Source organism: Ranitomeya variabilis, chromosome 7 (assembly GCF_051348905.1).
Source record: "Ranitomeya variabilis isolate aRanVar5 chromosome 7, aRanVar5.hap1, whole genome shotgun sequence".
Taxonomy (NCBI): Eukaryota; Metazoa; Chordata; class Amphibia; order Anura; family Dendrobatidae; genus Ranitomeya; species Ranitomeya variabilis.
In genome coordinates, this window is record NC_135238.1 from 234,111,792 (window position 1) to 234,127,936 (window position 16,145).

Consider the following 16,145-nt stretch of genomic DNA (forward strand, 5'->3'; position numbering starts at 1 on the left):
GAATATCGTTTCTGACAGAGGGACCCAATTCGTGTCTAGATTTTGGCGGGCATTCTGTGCTAGGATGGGCATAGATTTATCTTTTTCGTCCGCTTTCCATCCTCAGACGAATGGCCAGACCGAGCGGATTAATCAGACCCTGGAGACATATCTGAGGTGTTTTGTGTCTGCTGACCAGGATGATTGGGTTGCTTTTTTGCCATTGGCGGAGTTCGCTCTCAATAATCGGGCCAGCTCTGCCACTTTGGTGTCCCCGTTTTTCTGTAATTCGGGGTTTCATCCTCGATTTTCCTCTGGTCAGGTGGAATCTTCGGATTGTCCTGGAGTGGATGCTCTGGTGGAGAGATTGCATCAGATCTGGGGGCAGGTGGTGGACAATTTGAGGTTGTCCCAGGAGAAGACTCAGCTTTTTGCCAACCGCCACCGTCGTGTTGGTCCTCGGCTTTCTGTTGGGGATTTGGTGTGGTTGTCTTCTCGTTTTGTCCCTATGAGGGTCTCTTCTCCTAAGTTTAAGCCTCGGTTTATCGGCCCGTATAAGATATTGGAGATTCTTAACCCTGTTTCCTTCCGTTTGGACCTCCCTGCATCCTTTTCTATTCATAACGTTTTTCATCGGTCATTATTGCGCAGGTATGAGGTACCGGTTGTGCCTTCCGTTGAGCCTCCTGCTCCGGTGTTGGTTGAGGGTGAGTTGGAGTACGTTGTGGAGAAAATCTTGGACTCTCGTGTTTCCAGACGGAGACTCCAGTATCTGGTCAAGTGGAAGGGATACGGCCAGGAGGATAATTCTTGGGTGAATGCATCTGATGTTCATGCCTCCGATCTGGTTCGTGCCTTTCATAGGGCCCATCCTGATCGCCCTGGTGGTTCTGGTGAGGGTTCGGTGCCCCCTCCTTGAGGGGGGGGTACTGTTGTGAATTTGGATTCTGGGCTCCCCCGGTGGCTACTGGTGGAATTGAACTGGTGTCTTCATCTTCTCTGTTCACCTGTTCCCATCAAGATGTGGGAGTCGCTATATAACCTTGCTGCTCTGTTAGTTGCTTGCCGGTCAACAATGTTATCAGAAGCCTCTCTGTGCTTGTTCCTGCTCCTAGACAACTACTAGATAAGTTGGACTCTTGTCCATGTTTGTTTTTGCATTTTGTTCCAGTTCACAGCTGTAGTTTCGTTACTGTGTCTGGAAAGCTCTTGAGAACGGGAATTGCCACTCTGGTGTTATGAGTTAATGCCAGAGTTTTAAAGTAATTTCTGGATGGTGTTTTTTGATAGGGTTTTCAGCTGACCATGAAAGTGTCCTTTCTGTCTTCTGCTATGTAGTAAGTGGACCTCAAATTTGCTAAACCTATTTTCATACTACGTTTGTTATTTCATCTCAACTCACCGCCAATACATGTGGGGGGCCTCTGTCTCCTTTCGGGGTATTTCTCTAGAGGTGAGCTAGGACTAATATTTTCCTCTGCTAGCTTTATTTAGTCCTCCGGCTGGGCTGGGCATCTAGAATCAACGTAGGCATGCTACCCGGCCACTGCTAGTTGTGCGTTAGGTTTAGTTCATGGTCAGCTCAGTTCCCATCTTCCAAGAGCTAGTTCCTATATATGCTTATGCTATGTTCTCTTGCCATTGAGATCATGACAGGTGCCGCTTGTCACGATGCTATAGAGTGGTGCCGCTCGTCACAACACCATAGAGGGGTGCCGCTTGTCACAACACCATAGAGAGGAGCCACTTGTCACAACACCATAGAACGGAGCCATTTGTCACGACGCGATAGAGGGGAGTCGCTTGTCACAATGCCATAGAGAGGAGCCACTTGTCACAACACCATAGAAAGGAGCCATTTGTCACGGCGCCATAGAGGGGAGCCGCTTGTCATGACGCCAGAGAGGGGTGCCGCTTTTCACGATGCCAGAGAGGGGAGCTGCTCGTCACAACACCATAGAGGGGAGCCGCTCGTCACAGCACCATAGAGGGGAGCCGCTTGTCACGGCGCCATAGAGGGGAGCCGCTTGTCACAATGCCATAGAGGGGAGCCGCTTGTCACGACACGATAGAGGGGAGCCGCTTGTCACGACACGATAGAGGAGAGCCGCTTGTCACGACGCGATAGAGGGGAGCCGCTTGTCACGACACGATAGAGGGGAGCCGCTTGTCATGACGCGATAGAGGGGAGCCGCTTGTCACGACGCCATAGAGGGGAGCCGCTTGTCACGACACCATAGAGAGGAGCCATTTGTCACGACGCGATAGAGGGGAGCCACTTGTCACAACGCCATAGAGGGGAGCCGCTTGTCACGACACGATAGAGGGGAGCCGCTTGTCACGACACCAGAGAGGGGAGCCGCTTGTCACAACACCATAGAGGAGAGCCGCTTGTCACGGCGCCATAGAGGGGAGCCGCTTGTCATGACGCCAGAAAGGGGTGCCGCTTTTCACGATGCCAGAGAGGGGAGCTGCTCGTCACAACACCATAGAGGGGAGCCGCTCGTCACAGCACCATAGAGGGGAGCCGCTTGTCATGGCGCCATAGAGGAGTGCCGCTTGTCACGGCGCCATAGAGGGCAGCTGCTTGTCACAACGCCATAGAGGGGAGCCGCTTGTCACGGCGCCATAGAGGAGTGCCGCTTGTCACGGCGCCATAGAGGGCAGCCGCTTGTCACAACACCATAGAGGGGAGCCGCTTGTCACAACGCCATAGAGGGGTGCCGCTTGTCACGGCGCAGGAGTGTTGTGCGGCTACTCGATCAACACTGCACAAGTGCACGATTTTTCACAGCGGATTTGAGTGACGTCAGGGCAACTCCGGGAACATCATCAAACTGCGTGGGTGGCGACAATCATGACTGAACTAAATGAAGCACACCCCTGTCACTAAATGAGCTGGTACAATCTAACTATACAAAGGGATTTTTGCACATGATTACAGCACCGTTTTTAATGGAAAAAACATGTATTGATAGTTTGCATCACTAACAACGCACTGGGGACAGTTTAGATGCTAAAAATGACATGACAGGTTCCCTTTAAGGGCATTAACAGTAGAACTTGGTAAAACATTGACTTTAAACTGTACCTCTAGCAGGCGGAGGGGTAGAAGAGGCGGAGTCAAGGATGGAAACAGTCAGGAAGGAGGAGTCTGCATTAGATCCAGTTATTCCCAGCACTGGTTTTGTATCACTGTTGCACTGTGTTGAGGATCTATGGAAAGCGTTCAGCACCCAAATTCCACCCAAAATCCATCTTTTGCATAAATATAAGACCTATCATTCTCCTCCAGCCCGAGTCCCTATTAGGTGAAAATCACCTTTCCGTATTTGCCCCAACCTGAAATAACGCAGGCTCCATACAGTTTCCAATCTGCTTTCACCCTGCTGATCACAGATTAGGACACGTTCCCTCCGTGCCCAGAATTCCCAGAATTTGGCGCAGAGATTCGGTCGGCTCGGGTTATTCTGTCGATGTAGATGGCATGTAGCGACTTGCAGGGATTTTCTTCTTTGACATGTAATTACTTACAGTGGCCCGGCTGGGGGGGCTCCAGGCTCATCCTCCTGACTTCAAGGATTAAGCCGCTCAGGGGCAGTCAACTATATTTAGACTAAAGTGCAGATTGGTGCACAGAGATAAAGCCTGTGTCCTCCGTGCCATTATCAATCGCTTTATAAATGACCATTATAAAGAAGAAAATGTTCCCCTTAAAAAAAATCCTTACATTTGAATTTTTGCTGTCAAATTGCTGAAAGAAATGTATCATTGTTATATCATTTTCTGGAAAACATGAGTGACAATCATTATGCCTCACTGCATAGACATTTACACTGCAACCACAAGGGGGAGCTCCTGCATACAGATTTATACAGCTCCAATTCAGATTAATGTTAGTAGTATACATCTATGTAGCTGTATAAATATGTATACAGTGAGTTCCCCCTAATGGGGGCTGTCAAAATCTGCATATAGTGAGCTCCCTCTAGTGGTGGCTGTCTAAATCTGTATGTAGTGAGCTCCCTCTAGTGGTGGCTGTATAAATCTGTATGCAGTGAGCTCCCCCTAATGGTGGCTGTCTAAATCGTTATGTAGTGAGTCCCTCTAGTGGTTGCTGTATACATATGTATGCAGTGAGCTCCCCTAATGGTGGCTGTCTTACATCTGTATGTAAAAACAAAAATATATGGCAGCACACCGATTAAAAAAAGATTGTGAATGAATAGCCCATGGTGGCAATGTTTCAGTTCAACATGAGAACCAAGCCAATATTTGTATGTAGTAAGGTCCCCCTAGTGGTGCCTGTATAAATCTGTTTGTAGTGAGCTCCTCCTAGTGGTGGCTGTATAAATCTGTATGAAGTGAACTCCTCCTAGTGGTGATTGTATATTTATGTATGTAGTGAGCTCCCCCTAGCGGTAATTGTAAAAATCTGTGTGTAGTGAGCTCCCTTTAGTGGTGGCTGTATAAATGTGTATATAGTGAGCTCCCCCTAGTGGTGATTCTATATTTATATAAGTAGTGAGCTTCCTCTAGTGGTGGCTGTATAAATCTGTGTGTAGTGAGCTCCTCCTAGTGGTGTCTGTGTCAATGTGTATATAGTGAGCTCCCTCTAGTGGTGATTGTATATGCATGCATGTAGTGGTAGTTGCATACAGCCAGAATTATTTGCTATACTGATACATTATAAAATTAGGAAATTAAAGACTGAAAGACAGAATAGTGGACGTTACAGGTGTAGCACCACCATTGATAGAGCTCGCACTAGAGTCCATTGTTTTGGGGTTTTGTCATCCTGCAGCGTATATTATTGCCCTGCAGGATAAATTGATTGACAGGTACATGATTTGCAAAACTATTTGGATACAATTTGCATGTTATTCGGCAATTGACGATGCCACTACCTGAATGTAGAGTTTCCCCTGTGCTGCCAGATAGTGATAGACTATGAAGCCAGAGGGGACGCTTGTTTCCACATTTGGGGACCCCCTCACATAACGCCACTGATAAAGCTTCTATAATTCTTGTCTGGGGCGATATTTGGGCTCAGGCTACAAAGCGTCTTTTCTATTATAAGTATATAATTTCTTGTTTTCGGATCAGTCTTGAACCAAGCCCCTCTGTGTCTCCTGCAGGCAGCAGGACCCCTCTTTCTTTAGCATCTTGTTTGTCAATGTATCAATGGCATTGTGAGTTATAAATAATTTAGTGACAAATAATTTATAATTATGGTGGAGAAAAGTTAAACTTGATGGAGCCAAGACGTTTTTTTCAACCTATGTGTCTGTGTAATGTATGCAGCCAACTTCCAGGATGCAGGGGGTTAATGGTGTAACTTGCAGTACCCAGAAGGGCCTAGCAGGGGGCGCTGTGGTCACACATCCTAGATTTGGTATTTCTGGTTGGGAAGGGAGTGTTGTGTTGAGAAAAGTCTTCTATCCACACCCAACTCTTAATTCCAGACTTATAGACGGGTCAGACCAGAAATCAGCAGGCAGGAGGGTGCGACAGAAGCAGAGGTAAGAGGGGCTTGCTGATACCCAGGGGTAGGGGGGACTTGGGGGGATTTGGGACATAGAAGCTCAAGATGTCACATGGAAATGTGTTTACTCTGAATTGTGTGGCAGGTGGTCTGGGGAGCAGGGAGGGGGTCTGCACTGCTGGCATAGCCGCCCTCACACTATCTACATTGTCAGCTTTTCAGAGGAGGGTCTGTACAATGTGTATATATCAGTATATATGTGGAGGGGATGAGGACCCTGAGCGGAGGACCCCCATCACCCCCATGGTTCATTACATATTTTCTCTGATGTTTGCACTCACTGTATCCGCTCTACATACAGTATACGGCCGGTTTCACACGTCAGTGGCTCCGGTACGTGAGGTGACAGTTTCCTCACGTACCGGAGACACTGACACACGTAGACCCATAAAAATCAATGCATCTGTTCAGATGTCATTGATTTTGTGCGGACCGTGTGCGGACCGTGTCTCCGTGTGCCAAACACGGAGACATGTCAGTGTTCGTGGGAGCGCACGGATTACACGGACCCAATAGAGTCAATGGGTCCGTGTAAAACACGCACCTCACACGGACATTCTCCGTCTGGGGTCCGTGTGGCGTGCCGGAGACAGCGCTACAGTAAGCGCTGTCCCCCCCACATGGTGCTGAAGCCGCCATTCATATGTTCCCTGTAGCACCGTTTGCTACAGAGAAAATATGAAGAATAGTGTTTAAACTAAAGATCCATGTGTCCGCCGCCCCCCCACCCCCTGTGCGCCCCCCCCGCTGGTCAGAAAATACTTATCCGGGTCCCCCGTCGGCTGTCGCTCCTTCCTGGTCTGGCCGCGCCTCCTACTGTATGCGGCCGATTACACTCATGAATATGTGGCTCCACCTCCAATAGGGGCGGAGCCGCCTATTCATGAGTGTAAATGAGCGGCCCCACGTGACCGCATACAGTAGGAGGCGCGGCCAGACCAGGAAGGAGCGACAGCCGACGGGGGACCCGGATAAGTATTTTCTGACCAGCGGGGGGGGCGCACAGGGGGTGGGGGGGCGGCGGACACATGGATCTTTATTTTAAACACTATTCTTCATATTTTCCCTGCAGCAAACGTTGCTGCAGGGATGATATGAATCGCAGCTTCAGCACCATGCAGAGTGGGTACCACACGCTCCGTGTGGTACCCACTCGCCATACGGGCGGCACACGTGTGCCGCAGGTATGGCCTCCGTGAGTTCCCAGGCACACGGACACGGATAACTCCGGTACCGATTTATTCCGGTACCGGAATTATCTGGACGTGTGGGACAGCCCTTCGGTAATGTATGATTTACAGCCATCCGTTACGTACAGCACTTAAAGGGGAGGTTCTGTATGAACAACCAGGGTCCTGGAAACAAAGAATGTTAAAAGTCTCTGAACTTCTTTTTTCCCCATGCTCTACGTGTGATGTGTTTTTATGACATTTTCACCATTCGCTTCTCTGTAGGACTTGAAAAATGACAAAAAAAAGTTAGAAATTAGAAAAGAACACGAAACAATAACAATAATGCGCGGCTACAAATGTAACAACTGGAAACATTTAAAAAAACGCTTTGAAAATGTTTAAAATGAATTCCAGATTAAAATCAAACAAAGCTAAAGCGAGTGTTGTGAGTGTGGGGGCCCTTGGGAGCCAGTCTCAGGGGCCACATCTGTCTGTTTCCATCACTACTTCCTTGGGCAGATGCAGACATGTAAATATACTCCGTCATGGCTTCTCTGAGATCTGACGTTCTCACCATGTCAGGTACCAAGACTGATGGACTTCCCCTTTAAGTGGCAGTATAAAACCAGTTGGGTTCTGCTGGGGGAAGTAAGAAGAGTCACAGATGACTGGGATCTATGTTTGCTTTGCTGCCGTCTCATCATTTAGCAAACAAATTGCATTAGAAATCCGTCCATGGTCCAGAGATCCGTGGCGTCCAGATGTAGCAGAGCTTAGACCGACACCGACCAGTGTAGAGTCCAAGATCTGCGGAATGTAAGACTTTGGTGGAATTTATTTGATAATTTTAGGTTGTGACGTATAAAGGAAACAAAAAGCTGTTGCAGTTTAGAAACCATCAGCAAGCTGCTGTTGCTGGATCCTGCTTTGTTTGTAGACTAATGATGGACTGATTGATGACCAGGATGAACATCTAGTGTTGTAGTGAAGCAGGAAATAATTGTAACCTCACAGAAAGACATGAAAGGAACATAATCAGGGAAAGTGATCAGTAAACTGCAAATTGCTGACTGTTTCCAGTAAACACACAAGTTGGCAAACAGGTCAATTTTGCTAAATAAAGAGTCAGTGTTTTCACTTTCAGACCATAAACAGATCACAGACAGACACATCCTGGCATATTGCATGTATTATAGGATTTCTCCCCAAAAAATCATAGAGCGCCTCCTCCTGGCACAGAACAGCTGCAGCTTCCTTGTTCAGAACAGTAGGAACTGCTAATATATCACATGCAGAAGACAGGGGGGATCACTGATACCATTGGGTGGAGTGAATTTCCCCTCCCCCCATCTGGATGCTTTACCTAAGACAAGTCCCATCACATGTGACACAAGTGACATCATCGGTCTCCAGTTATAAGTTTCAGGCGATGTCACAGCATCGAGGGAGGGGATCGGCTTCACAGGGAATTTCACAAATATCCGTGACACTTACATAAATATCAGCCGAGATAATTACCTGCTGAGCCTCGTAGCATAGTGTAAGAACCGACACCGAACCTCTGCTGCCCAGGAGGAGGCAATCAGCCATAACTAATCGTTACAAATAGTGACAACATAAACCACGTGGAGCGGATTATTATAGTAGTTATATTCTTGTACATAGGAGCAGTATTATAGTAGATATATTCTTGTATATAGGAGCAGTATTATAGTAGTTATATTCTTGTACATAGGAGCAGTATTATAGTAGTTATATTCTTGTACATAGGGGCAGTATTATAGTAGTTATATTCTTGTACATAGGGGCAGTATTATAGTAGTTATATTCTAGTACATAGGGGCAGTATTATAGTAGTTATATTCTTGTACATAGGGGCAGTATTATAGTAGTTATATTCTTGTACATAGGGGCAGTATTATAGTAGTTATATTCTTGTACATAGGAGCAGTATTATAGTAGTTATATTCTTGTACATAGGGGCAGTATTATAGTAGTTATATTCTTGTACATAGGGGCAGTATTATAGTAGTTATATTCTGGTACATAGGGGCAGTATTATAGTAGTTATATTCTGGTACATAGGGGCAGTATTATAGTAGTTATATTCTTGTACATAGGGGCAGTATTATAGTAGTTATATTCTGGTACATAGGGGCAGTATTATAGTAGTTATATTCTTGTACATAGGGGCAGTATTATAGTAGTTATATTCTTGTACATAGGGGCAGTATTATAGCAGTTACTGTATATTCTGGTACATAGGGGCAGTATTATAGCAGTTATATTCTGGTACATAGGGGCAGTATTATAGCAGTTATATTCTGGTACATAGGGGCAGTATTATAGCAGTTATATTCTTGTACATAGGGGCAGTATTATAGTAGTTATATTCTTGTACATAGGGGTAGTATTATAGTAGTTATATTCTGGTACATAGGGGCAGTATTATAGCAGTTATATTCTGGTACATAGGGGCAGTATTATAGCAGTTATATTCTGGTACATAGGGGCAGTATTATAGCAGTTATATTCTGGTACATAGGGGCAGTATTATAGCAGTTATATTCTTGTACATAGGGGCAGTATTATAGTAGTTATATTCTTGTACATAGGGGCAGTATTATAGTAGATATATTCTTGTACATAGGGGCAGTATTATAGTAGTTATATTCTGGTACATAGGGGCAGTATTATAGCAGTTATATTCTTGTACATAGGGGCAGTATTATAGTAGTTATATTCTTGTACATAGGGGCAGTATTATAGTAGTTATATTCTTGTACATAGGGGCAGTATTATAGTAGTTATATTCTTGCACATAGGGGCAGTATTATAGTAGTTATATTCTTGCACATAGGGGCAGTATTATAGTAGTTATATTCTTGCACATAGGGGCGGTAGTATTGTAATCTTACACATATACAGTAAAAGATAATAATAAATAGAGGAATTCTTGTAGTGAGCTGAGCTGTCCTGTAAATCAGTGTATAACTTGTATATGGATTCTATGTTGTTCCATCTTCGCGTGACTTAAATATTACTTCATTCCTATTCTCACAGTATCACTCCACCCGAGGCTTTGCTTGTTTTTGTTGCACGTGCCTCTATCTTATGACATTTGTTGTGGAGGCCATTACTGTTTGGGAGACGTGTTGTAAGGTATACAGGTATCGTCTGAGAGTATTAAAAACGAAAATATTTATTTTTAAATTTCCTGGTTGCCGTGGTGACATCACCAATCTGTGTCACATTTCTAAGAAGAGAACGAAAAGGAGAAACATTGGGAAAGGTTAAACGTTGTGAGAAAGATATGAATCACCCAATGCACATGATATAATGTAGCAGATCGGCCTCAGTGCTGGGGCTGCCGCCTTAGATGGGAGATTGCAGTGAATATTTTGTTTCTATTTTTTATTTTTTTTTCCCTACTGTTTTCAAAATGGAAAATCCGAACTAACAGCTGCTTCTATCTGGTGTCTCTGCTGCGATTTCCCACAGGAGCAAATCCTGGAACATTCCTGGTTCTGCAGCTTTAAGATGAACATCACAGAAAATCTGTAGTGAAAAGAATCAGATGTGACAGTTTGTGTTTGTGCCCTTGTATGAACTCGACCAATAAGATCTGAGGGGTATAAAGCGGGTGCTGGGCATTATGGGATGTTGTTGTGTGTGTGTGTGTGTGTGTGTGTGTGTGTGTGTGTGTGTGTGTGTGTGTGTGTGTGTGTGTGTGTATATATATATATATATCTAGGGGGTATACAGTGGGTGCTGGGTATTATGGGATGTCTGTGTGTATATAGATATCTGAGGGGTATACAGCGGGTGCTGGGTATTATGGGATGTCGTGTGTGTGTGTATATACACTCACCGGCCACTTTATTAGGTACACCATGCTAGTAACGGGTTGGACCCCCTTTTGCCTTCAGAACTGCCTCAATTCTTCGTGGCATAGATTCAACAAGGTGCTGGAAGCATTCCTCAGAGATTTTGGTCCATATTGATATGATGGCATCACACAGTTGCCGCAGATTTGTCGGCTGCACATCCCAAAGATGCTCCATACAAGGCAGGATGGATCCATGCTTTCATGTTGTTTACGCCAAATTCTGACCCTACCATCCGAATGTCGCAGCAGAAATCGAGACTCATCAGACCAAGCAACGTTTTTCCAATCTTCTACTGTCCAATTTCGATGAGCTTGTACAAATTGTAGCCTCAGTTTCCTGTTCTTAGCTGAAAGGAGTGGTACCCGGTGTGGTCTTCTGCTGCTGTAGCCCATCTGCCTCAAAGTTCGACGCACTGTGCGTTCAGAGATGCTCTTAGGCCTACCTTGGTTGTAACGGGTGGCGATTTGAGTCACTGTTGCCTTTCTATCAGCTCGAACCAGTCTGCCCATTCTCCTCTGACCTCTGGCATCAACAAGGCATTTCCGCCCACAGAACTGCCGCTCACTGGATTTTTTTTCTTTTTCGGACCATTCTCTGTAAACCCTAGAGATGGTTGTGCGTGAAAATCCCAGTAGATCAGCAGTTTCTGAAATACTCAGACCAGCCCTTCTGGCACCAACAACCATGCCACGTTCAAAGGCACTCAAATCACCTTTCTTCCCCATACTGATGCTCGGTTTGAACTGCAGGAGATTGTCTTGACCATGTCTACATGCCTAAATGCACTGAGTTGCCGCCATGTGATTGGCTGATTAGAAATTAAGTGTTAACAAGAAGTTGGACAGGTGGACCTAATAAAGTGGCCAGTGAGTGTATATCTAGGGGGTATACAGCGGGTGCTGGGTATTATGGGATGTCTGTGTGTGTATATATATATCTGAGGGGTATACAGCGGGTGCTGGGTATTATGGGATGTCAGTGTGTGTGTGTGTGTGTGTGTATGTATATATATATATATATATATATATGATCTACCTCGATACAGTGCCAAGTGACCATGCGGCTCCTATAAAAAGCAATATATTTTTTTTCCAAAATCGGGTGGTAGGTAGTGACATTTTATGACAGATGTAATTTGGTCCTGTATTTCCGTCTTTCACTTCTTGCTGTCAGTGAATGGAAACTGTCATAGTTTACAATCAGAGGCTTATAATTTTTCCATGTGGGAAATGTATTCATTCGAGTTCTGAAAATGGTTTGCTTACTTGCTCTGTACAGTTTGCATCCCTATACAGGGGACAGGAGATAATCACACACGTATGGTGACCTTTCTTTTCTGGGAGCACAGTTGGCCCCGTGTTCCAGCAATGGGACTTGCATCTATTACACATTTAAAGGGGTTGTCCTGGGATACTTAATTTCTTTACTATGGAGTTAAGAACTAATAGGCAGATAGTTGATGATTAAGCTGCCGGTTGTGCCCGGCGCCGATCTCTGAGTGGTCACAAACCGCTCCTGCCGGCAATTCTGCAGCTTCTGCTGATGTCACACCGACAGAGCGTGGATTCTCTTTCGCTTTCTTGATGGGTGTAACTGCCGACGTCATGCTGATTGATAGCCGGCTAAGCACTGCCTCACTGCGGGGAGCCCACTGTCAATCAGCATGACGCAGGCCGCCCCGCCATTGTTAGAGCAGCATGACGGAAGAGCTGCTGTGTTGACCTGCAGTAGCTGATTAGCTGGCAGGAGCAGTCGGTGAACGCTCTGAGCAGTTGCCAGGTTCAATAGGCAGGTAGTTCCCTCTGTTAGCAACTTCCTGCCTGTTCGTTTTTAGACCCATAGTAAAAATAAAATAAAATAGTCCTGGAGAATGACATGAATATCTCAGATAGTCCTGCTTACACAGCTGCTTGGCTTCTTACAAAGTATCAATGTAGGTAAGTGCTGATATCCTGGAGTCCAGGACACCACTGAGATTTTCTGTGTTTAGCTCACAGAGGATTACGTACTATAAACAGTAACCCCAGATCTGTGTCAGGTCAGTTAGAAAAGTAACATTACTATTGTCTGACAGGCAGCAGAGATATTGAAAATGGGGAATGTGATGAATGAGAATTTTATCTTAATTAACCAGTCGTCTATTTTCAGTAAGCCAGGAGTCATTGACTATTATCTATATGTGGACTTTGTGTTTCTTTTGGTTGGTCAAGAAAACAGACTTTTGTTCATATAAGCCTGTAGTATTGACTTTTATGTTGACATTTGTTGTAACGTATTGTGCTGCTATTCTGGATGACAGAAATGCCGAGCAATTGAACAATGATGTTTGCTAATATGTTGATTGTACATTGTCGAGGACAGCTAGCTTGTTGACTTGCAAAACAGAGGAGTAAAAACTGCAAATTAATTAAATAGTCAAGCAATGCGAATCAACCCCCATCACATCTTTCTCTTGACCTCTGGATGCTGGCTTGAAGGACAACAGTTGTGAACTATAAAAAGAGGATATGCGCCTCTGTAACATGATACACATCCAGTTATCCAGACGGCAAAGAGTTCCAGAGATCCAAAGAACCAGAGACTCTTTACAAGAGAGCAGCCAAGACATCATGGCTCCATCACGAGGGATACAGATTGACATTCTATAGGATGCCAGCTGACGGAACCACGGCCCCGGCTGAAAGAATACAGATCTGCTCCATTGACCATCACAGAACTCATGGATACATTTGTTAAAGCCAGGAATGATACCCACCGGTCACCTGAGCCCCATGGATATGTTTGGGAAAGCCAGGATTGGGACCCACCCGTCATCTGGCTCCATGGAGATGTTCAGAGAAGCCAGGTTGTGACCCTCCAGTCACCTGGCCTCGTACCTAAATGGACTGTCATATTCCTAAGCTTGTTGTTACCTCCTGCCTGTGCATGCCACAGGTGGGGTAGTCGGCTCTGGAAGCTCTGAAGTTGCAGCTGCTTTTTTCCCAGCGAGTCAGCGGAAGGGTGAGACTCTGTAATGTGCACCATCTTGGGATATTTTGCTGGGACTGTTCTTTGCCTGTTTTGTGGTTTGGTAAAGTATTGCCACACTGTTACGCTCACCCTGTCTTATCTGAGTAGTATTCTGCCCAAGAGGAAAGGAGAGCGGGCTTTGGGTGGGATGATCCCTGGTCTACGTGGTTTTGGCTAGCGGACTAGTACCACCCCCTCCCCGTGTCTCAACAGGGAACAATTGAATTTGAAAGTGTATTGGAAAGTTCCAGAACATATTTTTTTATACAATTTTATAAAATGTTTATCCAATGTTTTTGATTCAGTGATATAAATCTGAATAATGCCTTATCCTGCAAACTCCAGGTAACATAGCAGTGCTGCAGTTTCTGCACAGTGTAAGCTGTAACCAACACTGTGATCTTTATATGCTGCCATCTGGGGACAAGAAATGAAAATTGTAAATGCAGAGCAACACTTGCATCATTACATAGACCTTCCCAAGACTACGGAGGCCAACCGATGCATGCAACGTGTGCACTAAGGCTGGTTTCACATTTGCGGTTTTGTCCGCAGCGTTTCTGATGCATACATCCGCATGCGTCTTGATTTCCTATCTTTTACATTGTGGACGCAGGTGCATGCGTTCGCCTGCATTTGTCGCGGTGTGCGGAGGGGCGCGGCTAACGCACCATGTTGCAATTTTTGAGGCTGCAAATTTCTGTCAAATATGCGCAGGCATGCGGATGAGTGCGTTAAAAAATGCATTACTGTCTTTGCGTTCGCATGCGTTCGATGCGCTTGCGTACTTCGGAGTGCGCATGTCCAGGAACTGATTTAGACACGCCTACTGAGAGACGCCCTCCTGGAAATATCGAACGCATGCGCATAAAAAGCGTAAACGCATGCAAAAACGCATACAAGCGCAGTGTTTTTTTGCTGTCATGCCTAAGCTGATGCGGATAAAAAAACGCTGTGTTAGCATGGGTTGGCATGTGTTTTTGCTTGGGTTGGCAGACAAGACGCTGCGAACTGAACTGCAAATGTGAAGCTAGCCTAAGGGGTTACGGAGACGCGTGGCTAGTTATAGCACGGTGGACGGCCCCGTTGCTGCGATTCTCCGTCACGGTGATTGTTCGTCGCTCTGTTTCCAGTTGCTGTAATAATTTCGTTCTCTCCTTTCCTTTCATACAAGGGGGGATTATTGGTGCGCCGGGGCTCGGAGCGGAGTACAGTGGCTCCTTGTTGAGTCATGTAGGTGCGGTTAATGGGGGGGGGGGGTGCGGTGCTCCACATATAAACACGGCCCGGACGGGCAGACCTCTTCCCAGAATCCCCGGCTGGGAGCTGCCAGGAGGATCACTCTGATATTGGAGAAGCAGTGAAGGTGCCCGGGGGGGATCTGTCTGCACGGCCCCTACACCCAGGCGTACGTTCCCAGCACCACACCCCATCTGGCGTGCAGCTACTTTCTGGAGGATGGAGCAGAGCTGCAGTTCTTGTACAGTGTCACGTTTTGTGTCCTGTGCAGAAAAACTCTGCTTTTCTACGGCAAATTACTGCATTAATTTTGTTTTTTCAACATTGTAATTTTGTTGCATTTTTTTCTTGGTGCAGACAGTGTAGTGTCGATATATGAAGTGAATCAGAACTCTGCACCGTCACTGTGCACACAGGAGAGGACTTGTTACAATGTATCAGGCCCTGCTGTGTGGACTGAACCCACTGGCATCAATCGTCCTCTGTTTAAGCGCCTGGTCTGCAGCTTGTGGATGTACAGTGGAACTTCTTCCTTCACTGACATAAAGCAGAGATCTTGAATATGTGAGATTCCAGAGAAACTGCATTGTTAGCAAATGTGTGGGATGGATGGAAAATCCTAGATGAGGCTCCCCCGTCCTGGGCGGCAAGAGCCCAATAATGTGGGGCTGATTTCAGCTGTAGAAGTCGTCACCACTGATCGCTCAGTCACAGAGTATGAACAATGTCAGCTATAGGGGGTGCAGACAGCGGAGGCTCCAGGGCCCTAGTGCCTGAAGGGGTGCAGAGATGACAGGGGCTCCAGGGCCCTAGTGCCTGAAGGGCTGCAGAGACAGCAGGGGCTCCAGGGCCCTAGTGCCTGAAGGGGTGCAGAGACAGCGGAGGCTCCAGGGCCCTAGTGCCTGAAGGGCTGCAGAGACAGCAGGGGCTCCAGGGCCCTAGTGCCTGAAGGGGTGCAGAGACAGCGGAGGCTCCAGGGCCCTAGTGCCTGAAGGGCTGCAGAGACAGCGGAGGCTCCAGGGCCCTAGTGCCTGAAGGGCTGCAGAGACAGCAGGGGCTCCAGGGCCCTAGTGCCTGAAGGGGTGCAGAGACAGCGGAGGCTCCAGGGCCCTAGTGCCTGAAGGGCTGCAGAGACAGCAGGGGCTCCAGGGCCCTAGTGCCTGAAGGGGTGCAGAGACAGCGGAGGCTCCAGGGCCCTAGTGCCTGAAGGGCTGCAGAGACAGCAGGGGCTCCAGGGCCCTAGTGCCTGAAGGGCTGCAGAGACAGCAGGGGCTCCAGGGCCCTAGTGCCTGAAGGGGTGCAGAGATGGCG

At 46.6% G+C, this 16,145-nt stretch overlaps 1 protein-coding gene across 1 annotated transcript in view; it reads left to right on the forward strand.

Moving 5' to 3' along the window:
* Positions 1 to 5,354: 5,354 nt before the first annotated feature.
* Positions 5,355 to 16,145, forward strand: part of TMBIM1 (transmembrane BAX inhibitor motif containing 1) — a 37,760-nt gene continuing 26,969 nt past the window's right edge. The window contains exon 1 of the mRNA XM_077273204.1: positions 5,355 to 5,501. The gene's annotated coding sequence lies outside the window, so the exon portion shown is untranslated. The remainder of the gene's footprint in view (positions 5,502 to 16,145) is intronic.